The sequence below is a fragment of the Saccoglossus kowalevskii genome, chromosome 6 (genome assembly GCF_978046115.1).
Source record: "Saccoglossus kowalevskii chromosome 6, keSacKowa6.1, whole genome shotgun sequence".
In the NCBI taxonomy this organism is placed as follows: domain Eukaryota; kingdom Metazoa; phylum Hemichordata; class Enteropneusta; family Harrimaniidae; genus Saccoglossus; species Saccoglossus kowalevskii.
Genome location: NC_140646.1, coordinates 959,501 through 974,859, shown reverse-complemented (window position 1 = coordinate 974,859; position 15,359 = coordinate 959,501). Strand labels below are relative to the sequence as shown.

Sequence of the window (15,359 nt, the reverse complement as noted above, 5' to 3'; positions counted from 1 at the left end):
AAATCTGTTTCATATTCTCACACCTGCCATTGGTGAGCAACGGTGGGACCTCTGAGCATGTGAACATCTGCAGGTAAAATGAATTGGCTGGAGATTCTGCCGTTCCAAAATTGTCATGTCTCAATTCTGTCATCCATGAACGCAATTGTGACCGACGACCGTTACGACCAAACAGTCAACGCAAACTATACTTCGCAATTCTGAGTATCCAGAATTCAATTGACTTAACTTTTAAGTCATATGTATTTTGATTTTTTCAATACGTGTCACGAGTGTTAGGCAAACACATCAAAGGCGAACAGGGCGTGTGGCCAACGGATACCGCGTCTGACTACGGATCAGAAGATTCCAGCTTCAAATCTCAAATCCTGGCACGCTCGATATTGTGGCACATGTATTAGTTTTCAAGTTATATATGTATGTTTTCATCACAACATCAACTTTACGACAGAGCAACTCACCTGCGATAAACATGTGTCATATGAATCCCCAAATCTGTTTCATTTTCTCACACGTGTCATTGGTGAACACCGGAGGGACCTATGAGCATGTGAACATCTACAGATCAAACGAATCGGCTGGAGTTTCTGCGGTTCCAAAATTTGCATTTCTCAAATCTGTCATCGATGAACGTTCTTGTGACCGACGAGCGTTACGGTCAAACAGTCAACGCATACTATAATTCAAAATTCTGAATATCCAGAATTCAAATGACTTAACTTTTAATTCCTATGTATTTTGATTGTTTCATTACGTGTTACGAGTAATAGACAAACGCATCGAACGCGAACAGGGCGTGTGGCGCAACGTATAACGCGTCTGTCTACGGATCAGAAGATTCCAGGTTCGAATCCTGGCACGCTCGGTATTATGGCTCATGCATTAGTTTTCAAGTTATATATGTATGTTTTCATCACAACATCAACTTTACGACAGAGCAACTCACCTGCGATAAACATATGTCATATGAATCCCAAAATCTGTTTCATTTTCTCACACGTGTCATTGGTGAACACTGAAGGACCTATGAGCATGTGAACATCTACAGATCAAACGAATCGGCTGGAGATTCTGCGGTTCCAAAATTTGCATTTCTCAAAACTGTCATCGATGAACGCTCTTGTGACCGACGAGCGTAACGGTCAAACAGTCAACGCATACTATAATTCAAAATTCTGAATATCCAGAATTCAAATGACTTAACTTTTAATTCCTATGTATTTTGATTGTTTCATTACGTGTTACGAGTAATAGACAAACGCATCGAACGCGAACAGGGCGTGTGGCGCAACGGATAACGCGCCTGTCTACGGATCAGAAGATTCCAGGTTCGAATCCTGGCACGCTCGGTATTGTGGCACATGTATTAGTTTTCAAGTTATATATGTTTGTTTTCATCACAACATCAACTTTACGACAGAGCAACTCACCTGCGATAAACATATGTCATATGAATTCCAAAATCTGTTTCATATTCTCACACCTGCCATTGGTGAGCAACGGTGGAACCTCTGAGCATGTGAACATCTGCAGGTAAAATGAATTGGCTGGAGATTCTGCCGTTCCAAAATTGTCATGTCTCAATTCTGTCATCCATGAACGCAATTGTGACCGACGACCGTTACGACCAAACAGTCAACGCAAACTATACTTCGCAATTCTGAGTATCCAGAATTCAATTGACTTAACTTTTAAGTCATATGTATTTTGATTTTTTCAATACGTGTCACGAGTGTTAGGCAAACACATCAAAGGCGAACAGGGCGTGTGGCCAACGGATACCGCGTCTGACTACGGATCAGAAGATTCCAGCTTCAAATCTCAAATCCTGGCACGCTCGATATTGTGGCACATGTATTAGTTTTCAAGTTATATATGTATGTTTTCATCACAACATCAACTTTACGACAGAGCAACTCACCTGCGATAAACATGTGTCATATGAATCCCCAAATCTGTTTCATTTTCTCACACGTGTCATTGGTGAACACCGGAGGGACCTATGAGCATGTGGACATCTACAGATCAAACGAATCGGCTGGAGTTTCTGCGGTTCCAAAATTTGCATTTCTCAAATCTGTCATCGATGAACGTTCTTGTGACCGACGAGCGTTACGGTCAAACAGTCAACGCATACTATAATTCAAAATTCTGAATATCCAGAATTCAAATGACTTAACTTTTAATTCCTATGTATTTTGATTGTTTCATTACGTGTTACGAGTAATAGACAAACGCATCGAACGCGAACAGGGCGTGTGGCGCAACGGATAACGCGTCTGTCTACGGATCAGAAGATTCCAGGTTCGAATCCTGGCACGCTCGGTATTATGGCTCATGCATTAGTTTTCAAGTTATATATGTATGTTTTCATCACAACATCAACTTTACGACAGAGCAACTCACCTGCGATAAACATATGTCATATGAATCCCAAAATCTGTTTCATTTTCTCACACGTGTCATTGGTGAACACTGAAGGACCTATGAGCATGTGAACATCTACAGATCAAACGAATCGGCTGGAGATTCTGCGGTTCCAAAATTTGCATTTCTCAAAACTGTCATCGATGAACGCTCTTGTGACCGACGAGCGTAACGGTCAAACAGTCAACGCATACTATAATTCAAAATTCTGAATATCCAGAATTCAAATGACTTAACTTTTAATTCCTATGTATTTTGATTGTTTCATTACGTGTTACGAGTAATAGACAAACGCATCGAACGCGAACAGGGCGTGTGGCGCAACGGATAACGCGCCTGTCTACGGATCAGAAGATTCCAGGTTCGAATCCTGGCACGCTCGGTATTGTGGCACATGTATTAGTTTTCAAGTTATATATGTTTGTTTTCATCACAACATCAACTTTACGACAGAGCAACTCACCTGCGATAAACATATGTCATATGAATTCCAAAATCTGTTTCATATTCTCACACCTGCCATTGGTGAGCAACGGTGGGACCTCTGAGCATGTGAACATCTGCAGGTAAAATGAATTGGCTGGAGATTCTGCCGTTCCAAAATTGTCATGTCTCAATTCTGTCATCCATGAACGCAATTGTGACCGACGACCGTTACGACCAAACAGTCAACGCAAACTATACTTCGCAATTCTGAGTATCCAGAATTCAATTGACTTAACTTTTAAGTCATATGTATTTTGATTTTTTCAATACGTGTCACGAGTGTTAGGCAAACACATCAAAGGCGAACAGGGCGTGTGGCCAACGGATACCGCGTCTGACTACGGATCAGAAGATTCCAGCTTCAAATCTCAAATCCTGGCACGCTCGATATTGTGGCACATGTATTAGTTTTCAAGTTATATATGTATGTTTTCATCACAACATCAACTTTACGACAGAGCAACTCACCTGCGATAAACATGTGTCATATGAATCCCCAAATCTGTTTCATTTTCTCACACGTGTCATTGGTGAACACCGGAGGGACCTATGAGCATGTGAACATCTACAGATCAAACGAATCGGCTGGAGTTTCTGCGGTTCCAAAATTTGCATTTCTCAAATCTGTCATCGATGAACGTTCTTGTGACCGACGAGCGTTACGGTCAAACAGTCAACGCATACTATAATTCAAAATTCTGAATATCCAGAATTCAAATGACTTAACTTTTAATTCCTATGTATTTTGATTGTTTCATTACGTGTTACGAGTAATAGACAAACGCATCGAACGCGAACAGGGCGTGTGGCGCAACGGATAACGCGTCTGTCTACGGATCAGAAGATTCCAGGTTCGAATCCTGGCACGCTCGGTATTATGGCTCATGCATTAGTTTTCAAGTTATATATGTATGTTTTCATCACAACATCAACTTTACGACAGAGCAACTCACCTGCGATAAACATGTGTCATATGAATCCCCAAATCTGTTTCATTTTCTCACACGTGTCATTGGTGAACACCGGAGGGACCTATGAGCATGTGAACATCTACAGATCAAACGAATCGGCTGGAGTTTCTGCGGTTCCAAAATTTGCATTTCTCAAATCTGTCATCGATGAACGTTCTTGTGACCGACGAGCGTTACGGTCAAACAGTCAACGCATACTATAATTCAAAATTCTGAATATACAGAATTCAAATGACTTAACTTTTAATTCCTATGTATTTTGATTGTTTGAATACGTGTCACGAGTGTTAGGCAAACGCATCAAAGGCGAACAGAGCGTGTGGCGCAACGGATACCGCGTCTGACTACGGATCAGAAGATTCCAGCTTCAAATCTCAAATCCTGGCACGCTCGATATTGTGGCACATGTATTAGTTTTCAAGTTATATATGTTTGTTTTCATCACAACATCAACTTTACGACAGAGCAACTCTCCTGCGATAAACATATGTCATATGAATCCCACAATCTGTTTCATTTTCTCACATGTGTCAATGATGAACACCGGTGGGACCGATGAGCATGTGATCATCTGCAGGTAAAATGAATTGGCTGGAGTTTCTGCCGTTCCGAAATTTTCATGTCTCAATTCTGTCATCGATGGACGCAATTGTGACCGACGACCGTTACGACCAAACAGTCAACGCAAACTATACTTCAAAATTCTGAGTATCCAGAATTCAAGTGCCTTAACTTTTAAGTCATATGTATTTCGATTGTTTCAACACGTGTCACGAGTGATAGGCAAACGCATCAACTTTGAACGGGGCGTGTGGCGCAACGGATAACGCGTCTGACTACGGATCAGAAAATTCCAGGTTCGAATACTGGCACGCTCGGTATTATGGCTCATGCATTAGTTTTCAAGTTATAAATGTTTTTTTTTTCATCACAACATCAACTTTAGGACAGAGCAACTCACCTGCGATAAACATGTGTCATATGAATTCCAAAATCTGTTTCATATTCTCACACCTGCCATTGGTGAGCACCGGTGGGTCCTCTGAGCATGTGAACATCTACAGATCAAACGAATCGGCAGGAGTTTCTGCGGTTCCAAAATTTGCATGTCTCAATTTTGTCATCGATGAACGCAATTGTGACCGACGACCGTTACCACCAAACAGTCAACGTAAACTATACTTCAAAATTCTGAGTATCCCGAATTCAATTGACTTAACTTTTAAGTCATATGTATTTCGATTGTTTCAATACGTGTCACGAGTGATAGGCAAACGCATCGACTTTGAACAGGGCGTGTGGCGCAACGGATAACGCGTCTGCCTACGGATCAGAAGATTCCAGGTTCGAATCCTGGCACGCTCGGTATTATGGCTCATGCATTAGTTTTCAAGTTATATATGTATGTTTTCATCACAACATCAACTTTACGACAGAGCAACTCACCTGCGATAAACATATGTCATATGAATCCCAAAATCTGTTTCATTTTCTCACACGTGTCATTGGTGAACACTGAAGGACCTATGAGCATGTGAACATCTACAGATCAAACGAATCGGCTGGAGATTCTGCGGTTCCAAAATTTGCATTTCTCAAAACTGTCATCGATGAACGCTCTTGTGACCGACGAGCGTAACGGTCAAACAGTCAACGCATACTATAATTCAAAATTCTGAATATCCAGAATTCAAATGACTTAACTTTTAATTCCTATGTATTTTGATTGTTTCATTACGTGTTACGAGTAATAGACAAACGCATCAAACACGAACAGGGCGTGTGGCGCAACGGATAACGCGTCTGTCTACGGATCAGAAGATTCCAGGTTCGAATCCTGGCACGCTCGGTATTATGGCACATGTATTAGTTTTCAAGTTATATATGTTTGTTTTCATCACAACATCAACTTTGCGACATAGCAACTCACCTGCGATAAACATGTGTCATATGAATTCCAAAATCTGTTTCATATTCTCACACCTGCCATTGGTGAGCAACGGTGGGACCTCTGAGCATGTGGACATCTGCAGGTAAAATGAATTGGCTGGAGATTCTGCCGTTCCAAAATTTTCATGTCTCAATTCTGTCATCCATGAACGCAATTGTGACCGACGACCGTTACGACCAAACAGTCAACGCAAACTATACTTCACAATTCTGAGTATCCAGAATTCAATTGACTTAACTTTTAAGTCATATGTATTTTGATTGTTTCAATACGTGTCACGAGTGTTAGGCAAACACATCAAAGGCGAACAGGGCGTGTGGCCAACGGATACCGCGTCTGACTACGGATCAGAAGATTCCAGCTTCAAATCTCAAATCCTGGCACGCTCGATATTGTGGCACATGTATTAGTTTTCAAGTTATATATGTATGTTTTCATCACAACATCAACTTTACGACAGAGCAACTCACCTGCGATAAACATGTGTCATATGAATCCCCAAATCTGTTTCATTTTCTCACACGTGTCATTGGTGAACACCGGAGGGACCTATGAGCATGTGAACATCTACAGATCAAACGAATCGGCTGGAGTTTCTGCGGTTCCAAAATTTGCATTTCTCAAATCTGTCATCGATGAACGTTCTTGTGACCGACGAGCGTTACGGTCAAACAGTCAACGCATACTATAATTCAAAATTCTGAATATCCAGAATTCAAATGACTTAACTTTTAATTCCTATGTATTTTGATTGTTTCATTACGTGTTACGAGTAATAGACAAACGCATCGAACGCGAACAGGGCGTGTGGCGCAACGGATAACGCGCCTGTCTACGGATCAGAAGATTCCAGGTTCGAATCCTGGCACGCTCGGTATTGTGGCACATGTATTAGTTTTCAAGTTATATATGTTTGTTTTCATCACAACATCAACTTAACGACAGAGCAACTCACCTGCGATAAACATATGTCATATGAATTCCAAAATCTGTTTCATATTCTCACACCTGCCATTGGTGAGCAACGGTGGGACCTCTGAGCATGTGAACATCTGCAGGTAAAATGAATTGGCTGGAGATTCTGCCGTTCCAAAATTGTCATGTCTCAATTCTGTCATCCATGAACGCAATTGTGACCGACGACCGTTACGACCAAACAGTCAACGCAAACTATACTTCACAATTCTGAGTATCCAGAATTCAATTGACTTAACTTTTAAGTCATATGTATTTTGATTTTTTCAATACGTGTCACGAGTGTTAGGCAAACACATCAAAGGCGAACAGGGCGTGTGGCCAACGGATACCGCGTCTGACTACGGATCAGAAGATTCCAGCTTCAAATCTCAAATCCTGGCACGCTCGATATTGTGGCACATGTATTAGTTTTCAAGTTATATATGTATGTTTTCATCACAACATCAACTTTACGACAGAGCAACTCACCTGCGATAAACATGTGTCATATGAATCCTCAAATCTGTTTCATTTTCTCACACGTGTCATTGGTGAACACCGGAGGGACCTATGAGCATGTGAACATCTACAGATCAAACGAATCGGCTGGAGTTTCTGCGGTTCCAAAATTTGCATTTCTCAAATCTGTCATCGATGAACGTTCTTGTGACCGACGAGCGTTACGGTCAAACAGTCAACGCATACTATAATTCAAAATTCTGAATATCCAGAATTCAAATGACTTAACTTTTAATTCCTATGTATTTTGATTGTTTCATTACGTGTTACGAGTAATAGACAAACGCTTCGAACGCGAACAGGGCGTGTGGCGCAACGGATAACGCGTCTGTCTACGGATCAGAAGATTCCAGGTTCGAATCCTGGCACGCTCGGTATTGTGGCACATGTATTAGTTTTCAAGTTATATATGTTTGTTTTCATCACAACATCAACTTTACGACAGAGCAACTCACCTGCGATAAACATATGTCATATGAATCCCCAAATCTGTTTCATTTTCTCACACGTGTCATTGGTGAACACCGGAGGGACCTATGAGCATGTGAACATCTACAGATCAAACGAATCGGCTGGAGTTTCTGCAGTTCCAAAATTTGCATTTCTCAAAACTGTCGTCGATGAACGCTCTTGTGACCGACGAGCGTTACGGTCAAACAGTCAACGCATACTATACTTCAAAATTCTTCATATCCAGAATTCAATTGTCTTAACTTTTAATTCCTATGTATTTTGATTGTTTCAATACGTGTCACGAGTGTTAGGCAAACGCATCAAAGGCGAACAGGGCGTGTGGTGCAACGGATACCGCGTCTGACTACGGATCAGAAGATTCCATATTCAAATCTCAAATCCTGGCACGCACGATATTGTGGCACATGTATTAGTTTTCAAGTTATATATGTATGTTTTCATCGCAACATCAACTTTACGACAGAGCAACTCACCTGCGATAAACATATGTCATATGAATCCCACAATCTGTTTCATTTTCTCACATATGTCAATGATGAACACCGGTGGGACCGATGAGCATGTGAACATCTGCAGGTAAAATGAATTGGCTGGAGTTTCTGCCGTTCCAAAATTTTCATGTCTCAATTCTGTCATCGATGAACGCAATTGTGACCGACGACCGTTACGGCCAAACAGTCAACGCAAACTATACTTCAAAATTCTGAGTATCCAGAATTCAATTGCCTTAACATTTAAGTCATATGTATTTCGATTGTTTCAATACGTGTCACGAGTGATAGGCAAACGCATCGACTTTGAACAGGGCGTGTGGCGCAACGGATAACGCGTCTGACTACGGTAAAATGTATTGGCTGGAGTTTCTGCCGTTCCAAAATTTTCATGTCTCAATTCTGTCATCGATGAACGCAATTGTGACCGACGACCGTTACGACCTAACAGTCAACGTAAACTATACTTCAAAATTCTGAGTATCCAGAATTCAATTGACTTAACTTTTAAGTCATATGTATTTCGATTGTTTCAATACGTGTCACGAGTGATAGGCAAACGCATCGACTTTGAACAGGGCGTGTGGCGCAACGGATAACGCGTCTGCCTACGGATCAGAAGATTCCAGGTTCGAATCCTGGCACGCTCGGTATTATGGCTCATGCATTAGTTTTCAAGTTATATATGTATGTTTTCATCACAACATCAACTTTACGACAGAGCAACTCACCTGCGATAAACATATGTCATATGAATCCCAAAATCTGTTTCATTTTCTCACACGTGTCATTGGTGAACACTGAAGGACCTATGAGCATGTGAACATCTACAGATCAAACGAATCGGCTGGAGATTCTGCGGTTCCAAAATTTGCATTTCTCAAAACTGTCATCGATGAACGCTCTTGTGACCGACGAGCGTAACGGTCAAACAGTCAACGCATACTATAATTCAAAATTCTGAATATCCAGAATTCAAATGACTTAACTTTTAATTCCTATGTATTTTGATTGTTTCATTACGTGTTACGAGTAATAGACAAACGCATCAAACACGAACAGGGCGTGTGGCGCAACGGATAACGCGTCTGTCTACGGATCAGAAGATTCCAGGTTCGAATCCTGGCACGCTCGGTATTATGGCACATGTATTAGTTTTCAAGTTATATATGTTTGTTTTCATCACAACATCAACTTTGCGACATAGCAACTCACCTGCGATAAACATGTGTCATATGAATTCCAAAATCTGTTTCATATTCTCACACCTGCCATTGGTGAGCAACGGTGGGACCTCTGAGCATGTGGACATCTGCAGGTAAAATGAATTGGCTGGAGATTCTGCCGTTCCAAAATTTTCATGTCTCAATTCTGTCATCCATGAACGCAATTGTGACCGACGACCGTTACGACCAAACAGTCAACGCAAACTATACTTCACAATTCTGAGTATCCAGAATTCAATTGACTTAACTTTTAAGTCATATGTATTTTGATTGTTTCAATACGTGTCACGAGTGTTAGGCAAACACATCAAAGGCGAACAGGGCGTGTGGCCAACGGATACCGCGTCTGACTACGGATCAGAAGATTCCAGCTTCAAATCTCAAATCCTGGCACGCTCGATATTGTGGCACATGTATTAGTTTTCAAGTTATATATGTATGTTTTCATCACAACATCAACTTTACGACAGAGCAACTCACCTGCGATAAACATGTGTCATATGAATCCCCAAATCTGTTTCATTTTCTCACACGTGTCATTGGTGAACACCGGAGGGACCTATGAGCATGTGAACATCTACAGATCAAACGAATCGGCTGGAGTTTCTGCGGTTCCAAAATTTGCATTTCTCAAATCTGTCATCGATGAACGTTCTTGTGACCGACGAGCGTTACGGTCAAACAGTCAACGCATACTATAATTCAAAATTCTGAATATCCAGAATTCAAATGACTTAACTTTTAATTCCTATGTATTTTGATTGTTTCATTACGTGTTACGAGTAATAGACAAACGCATCGAACGCGAACAGGGCGTGTGGCGCAACGGATAACGCGCCTGTCTACGGATCAGAAGATTCCAGGTTCGAATCCTGGCACGCTCGGTATTGTGGCACATGTATTAGTTTTCAAGTTATATATGTTTGTTTTCATCACAACATCAACTTAACGACAGAGCAACTCACCTGCGATAAACATATGTCATATGAATTCCAAAATCTGTTTCATATTCTCACACCTGCCATTGGTGAGCAACGGTGGGACCTCTGAGCATGTGAACATCTGCAGGTAAAATGAATTGGCTGGAGATTCTGCCGTTCCAAAATTGTCATGTCTCAATTCTGTCATCCATGAACGCAATTGTGACCGACGACCGTTACGACCAAACAGTCAACGCAAACTATACTTCACAATTCTGAGTATCCAGAATTCAATTGACTTAACTTTTAAGTCATATGTATTTTGATTTTTTCAATACGTGTCACGAGTGTTAGGCAAACACATCAAAGGCGAACAGGGCGTGTGGCCAACGGATACCGCGTCTGACTACGGATCAGAAGATTCCAGCTTCAAATCTCAAATCCTGGCACGCTCGATATTGTGGCACATGTATTAGTTTTCAAGTTATATATGTATGTTTTCATCACAACATCAACTTTACGACAGAGCAACTCACCTGCGATAAACATGTGTCATATGAATCCTCAAATCTGTTTCATTTTCTCACACGTGTCATTGGTGAACACCGGAGGGACCTATGAGCATGTGAACATCTACAGATCAAACGAATCGGCTGGAGTTTCTGCGGTTCCAAAATTTGCATTTCTCAAATCTGTCATCGATGAACGTTCTTGTGACCGACGAGCGTTACGGTCAAACAGTCAACGCATACTATAATTCAAAATTCTGAATATCCAGAATTCAAATGACTTAACTTTTAATTCCTATGTATTTTGATTGTTTCATTACGTGTTACGAGTAATAGACAAACGCATCGAACGCGAACAGGGCGTGTGGCGCAACGGATAACGCGTCTGTCTACGGATCAGAAGATTCCAGGTTCGAATCCTGGCACGCTCGGTATTGTGGCACATGTATTAGTTTTCAAGTTATATATGTTTGTTTTCATCACAACATCAACTTTACGACAGAGCAACTCACCTGCGATAAACATATGTCATATGAATCCCCAAATCTGTTTCATTTTCTCACACGTGTCATTGGTGAACACCGGAGGGACCTATGAGCATGTGAACATCTACAGATCAAACGAATCGGCTGGAGTTTCTGCAGTTCCAAAATTTGCATTTCTCAAAACTGTCGTCGATGAACGCTCTTGTGACCGACGAGCGTTACGGTCAAACAGTCAACGCATACTATACTTCAAAATTCTGCATATCCAGAATTCAATTGTCTTAACTTTTAATTCCTATGTATTTTGATTGTTTCAATACGTGTCACGAGTGTTAGGCAAACGCATCAAAGGCGAACAGGGCGTGTGGTGCAACGGATACCGCGTCTGACTACGGATCAGAAGATTCCATATTCAAATCTCAAATCCTGGCACGCACGATATTGTGGCACATGTATTAGTTTTCAAGTTATATATGTATGTTTTCATCGCAACATCAACTTTACGACAGAGCAACTCACCTGCGATAAACATATGTCATATGAATCCCACAATCTGTTTCATTTTCTCACATATGTCAATGATGAACACCGGTGGGACCGATGAGCATGTGAACATCTGCAGGTAAAATGAATTGGCTGGAGTTTCTGCCGTTCCAAAATTTTCATGTCTCAATTCTGTCATCGATGAACGCAATTGTGACCGACGACCGTTACGGCCAAACAGTCAACGCAAACTATACTTCAAAATTCTGAGTATCCAGAATTCAATTGCCTTAACATTTAAGTCATATGTATTTCGATTGTTTCAATACGTGACACGAGTGATAGGCAAACGCATCGACTTTGAACGGGGCGTGTGGCGCAACGGATAACGCGTCTGACTACGGATCAGAAGATTCCAGGTTCGAATCCTGGCACGCTCGGTATTATGGCTCATGCATTAGTTTTCAAGTTATAAATGTTAGTTTTCATCACAACATCAACTTTACGACAGAGCAACTCACCTGCGATAAACATGTGTCATATGATTTCCAAAATCTGTTTCATATTCTCACACCTGCCATTGGTGAGCACCGGTGGGACCTATTAGCAAGTGAACATCTACAGATCAAACGAATCGGCTGGAGTTTCTGCGGTTCATAAATTTGCATTTCTCAAAACTGTCGTCGATGAACGCTCTTGTGAGCGACTTGCGTTACGGTCAAACAGTCAACGCATACTATACTTCAAAATTCTGCATATCCAGAATTCAATTGACTTAATTTTTAATTCCAATGTATTTTGATTGTTTCAATACGTGTCACGAGTGTTAGGCAAACGCATCAAAGGCGAACAGGGCGTGTGGCGCAACGGATAACGCGTCTGTCTACGGATCAGACAGAAGATTCCAGGTTCGAATCCTGGTACGCTCGGTATTATGGCACATGTATTAGTTTTCAAGTTATATATGTTTGTTTTCATCACAACATCAACTTTGCGACATAGCAACTCTCCTGCGATAAACATGTGTCATATGAATTCCAAAATCTGTTTCATATTCTCACACCTGCCATTGGTGAGCAACGGTGGGACCTCTGAGCATGTGAACATCTGCAGGTAAAATGAATTGGCTGGAGATTCTGCCGTTCCAAAATTTTCATGTCTCAATTCTGTCATCGATGAACGCAATTGTGACCGACGACCGTTACGACCAAATAGTCAACGCAAACTATACTTCAAAATTTAGAGTATCCAGAATTCAATTGACTTAACTTTTAAGTTATATGTATTTTGATTGTTTCAATACGTGTCACGAGTGTTAGGCAAACGCATCAAAGGCGAACAGGGCGTGTGGCCAACGGATACCGCGTCTGACTACGGATCAGAAGATTCCAGGTTCGAATCCTGGCACGCTCGGTTTTATGGCTCATGCATTAGTTTTCAAGTTATAAATGTTTGTTTTCATCACAACATCAACTTTGCGACATAGCAACTCACCTGCGATAAACATGTGTCATATGAATTCCAAAATCTGTTTCATATTCTCACACCTGCCATTGGTGAGCACCGGTGGGACCTCTGAGCATGTGAACATCTACAGATCAAACGAATCGGCTGGAGTTTCTGCGGTTCCAAAATTTGCATTTCTCAAAACTGTCATCGATGAACGATCTTGTGACCGACGAGCGTTACGGTCAAACAGTCAACGCATACTATAATTCAAAATTATGCATATCCAGAATTCAATTGACTTAACTTTTAAGTCATATGTATTTCGATTGTTTCAATACGTGTCACGAGTATTAGGCAAACGCATCGACTTTGAACAGGGCGTGTGGCCCAACGGATAACGCGTCTGACTATGGATCAGAAGATTCCGGGTTCGAATCCTGGCACGCTCGGTATTATGGCTCATGCATTAGTTTTCAAGTTATAAATGTTTGTTTTCATCACAACATCAACTTTACGACAGAGCAACTCACCTGCGATAAACATGTGTCATATGATTTCCAAAATCTGTTTCATATTCTCACACCTGCCATTGGTGAGCACCGGTGGGACCTATTAGCAAGTGAACATCTACAGATAAAACGAATCGGCTGGAGTTTCTGCGGTTCATAAATTTGCATTTCTCAAAACTGTCGTCGATGAACGCTCTTGTGACCGACTTGCGTTACGGTCAAACAGTCAACGCATACTATACTTCAAAATTCTGCATATCCAGAATTCAATTGACTTAATTTTTAATTCCTATGTATTTTGATTGTTTCAATACGTGTCACGAGTGTTAGGCAAACGCATCAAAGGCGAACAGGGCGTGTGGCGCAACGGATAACGCGTCTGTCTACGGATCAGACAGAAGATTCCAGGTTCGAATCCTGGCACGCTCGGTATTATGGCACATGTATTAGTTTTCAAGTTATATATGTTTGTTTTCATCACAACATCAACTTTGCGACATAGCAACTCTCCTGCGATAAACATGTGTCATATGAATTCCAAAGTCTGTTTCATATTCTCACACCTGCCATTGGTGAGCAACGGTGGGACCTCTGAGCATGTGAACATCTGCAGGTAAAATGAATTGGCTGGAGATTCTGCCGTTCCAAAATGTTCATGTCTCAATTCTGTCATCGATGAACGCAATTGTGACCGACGACCGTTACGACCAAATAGTCAACGCAAACTATACTTCAAAATTTAGAGTATCCAGAATTCAATTGACTTAACTTTTAAGTCATATGTATTTTGATTGTTTCAATACGTGTCACGAGTGTTAGGCAAACGCATCAAAGGCGAACAGGGCGTGTGGCCAACGGATACCGCGTCTGACTACGGATCAGAAGATTCCAGGTTCGAATCCTGGCACGCTCGGTTTTATGGCTCATGCATTAGTTTTCAAGTTATAAATGTTTGTTTTCATCACAACATCAACTTTGCGACATAGCAACTCACCTGCGATAAACATGTGTCATATGAATTCCAAAATCTGTTTCATATTCTCACACCTGCCATTGGTGAGCACCGGTGGGACCTCTGAGCATGTGAACATCTGCAGGTAAAATGAATTGGCTGGAGTTTCTGCCGTTCCAAAATTTTCATGTCTCAATTCTGTCATCGATGAATGCATTTGTGACCGACGACCGTTACGGCCAAACAGTCAACGCAAACTATACTTCAAAATTCTGAGTATCCAGAATTCAATTGACTTAACTTTTAAGTCATATGTATTTCGATTGTTTCAATACGTGTCACGAGTGATAGGCAAACCCATCGACTTTGAACATGGCGTGTGGCGCAACGGATAACGCGTCTGACTACGGATCAGAAGATTCCAGGTTCGAATCCTGCCACGCTTGGTATTATGGCTCATGCATTAGTTTTCACGTTATAAATGTTTGTTTTCATCACAACATCAACTTTACGACAGAGCAACTCACCTGCGATAAACATGTGTCATATG

At 41.3% G+C, this 15,359-nt stretch overlaps 13 non-coding genes across 13 annotated transcripts; all 13 read left to right on the top strand.

The window, feature by feature from the left end:
- Positions 1-1,276: 1,276 nt before the first annotated feature.
- Positions 1,277-1,349, top strand: TRNAR-ACG (transfer RNA arginine (anticodon ACG)). Its single transcript has one exon. It is a non-coding gene; the product is annotated as a tRNA-Arg (tRNA).
- Positions 1,350-2,252: 903 nt separating this feature from the next.
- On the top strand, positions 2,253-2,325 carry TRNAR-ACG (transfer RNA arginine (anticodon ACG)). The gene has a single exon. It is a non-coding gene; the product is annotated as a tRNA-Arg (tRNA).
- A 411-nt stretch (positions 2,326-2,736) lies between these two features.
- Positions 2,737-2,809, top strand: TRNAR-ACG (transfer RNA arginine (anticodon ACG)). The gene has a single exon. It is a non-coding gene; the product is annotated as a tRNA-Arg (tRNA).
- A 903-nt stretch (positions 2,810-3,712) lies between these two features.
- On the top strand, positions 3,713-3,785 carry TRNAR-ACG (transfer RNA arginine (anticodon ACG)). Its single transcript has one exon. It is a non-coding gene; the product is annotated as a tRNA-Arg (tRNA).
- Positions 3,786-5,176: 1,391 nt separating this feature from the next.
- On the top strand, positions 5,177-5,249 carry TRNAR-ACG (transfer RNA arginine (anticodon ACG)). Its single transcript has one exon. It is a non-coding gene; the product is annotated as a tRNA-Arg (tRNA).
- Positions 5,250-5,660: 411 nt separating this feature from the next.
- Positions 5,661-5,733, top strand: TRNAR-ACG (transfer RNA arginine (anticodon ACG)). The gene has a single exon. It is a non-coding gene; the product is annotated as a tRNA-Arg (tRNA).
- A 903-nt stretch (positions 5,734-6,636) lies between these two features.
- TRNAR-ACG (transfer RNA arginine (anticodon ACG)) lies at positions 6,637-6,709 on the top strand. The gene has a single exon. It is a non-coding gene; the product is annotated as a tRNA-Arg (tRNA).
- A 903-nt stretch (positions 6,710-7,612) lies between these two features.
- Positions 7,613-7,685, top strand: TRNAR-ACG (transfer RNA arginine (anticodon ACG)). Its single transcript has one exon. It is a non-coding gene; the product is annotated as a tRNA-Arg (tRNA).
- A 1,168-nt stretch (positions 7,686-8,853) lies between these two features.
- On the top strand, positions 8,854-8,926 carry TRNAR-ACG (transfer RNA arginine (anticodon ACG)). The gene has a single exon. It is a non-coding gene; the product is annotated as a tRNA-Arg (tRNA).
- Positions 8,927-9,337: 411 nt separating this feature from the next.
- On the top strand, positions 9,338-9,410 carry TRNAR-ACG (transfer RNA arginine (anticodon ACG)). Its single transcript has one exon. It is a non-coding gene; the product is annotated as a tRNA-Arg (tRNA).
- A 903-nt stretch (positions 9,411-10,313) lies between these two features.
- On the top strand, positions 10,314-10,386 carry TRNAR-ACG (transfer RNA arginine (anticodon ACG)). The gene has a single exon. It is a non-coding gene; the product is annotated as a tRNA-Arg (tRNA).
- A 903-nt stretch (positions 10,387-11,289) lies between these two features.
- Positions 11,290-11,362, top strand: TRNAR-ACG (transfer RNA arginine (anticodon ACG)). The gene has a single exon. It is a non-coding gene; the product is annotated as a tRNA-Arg (tRNA).
- Positions 11,363-12,266: 904 nt separating this feature from the next.
- TRNAR-ACG (transfer RNA arginine (anticodon ACG)) lies at positions 12,267-12,339 on the top strand. The gene has a single exon. It is a non-coding gene; the product is annotated as a tRNA-Arg (tRNA).
- The last annotated feature ends 3,020 nt before the right edge of the window (positions 12,340-15,359 follow it).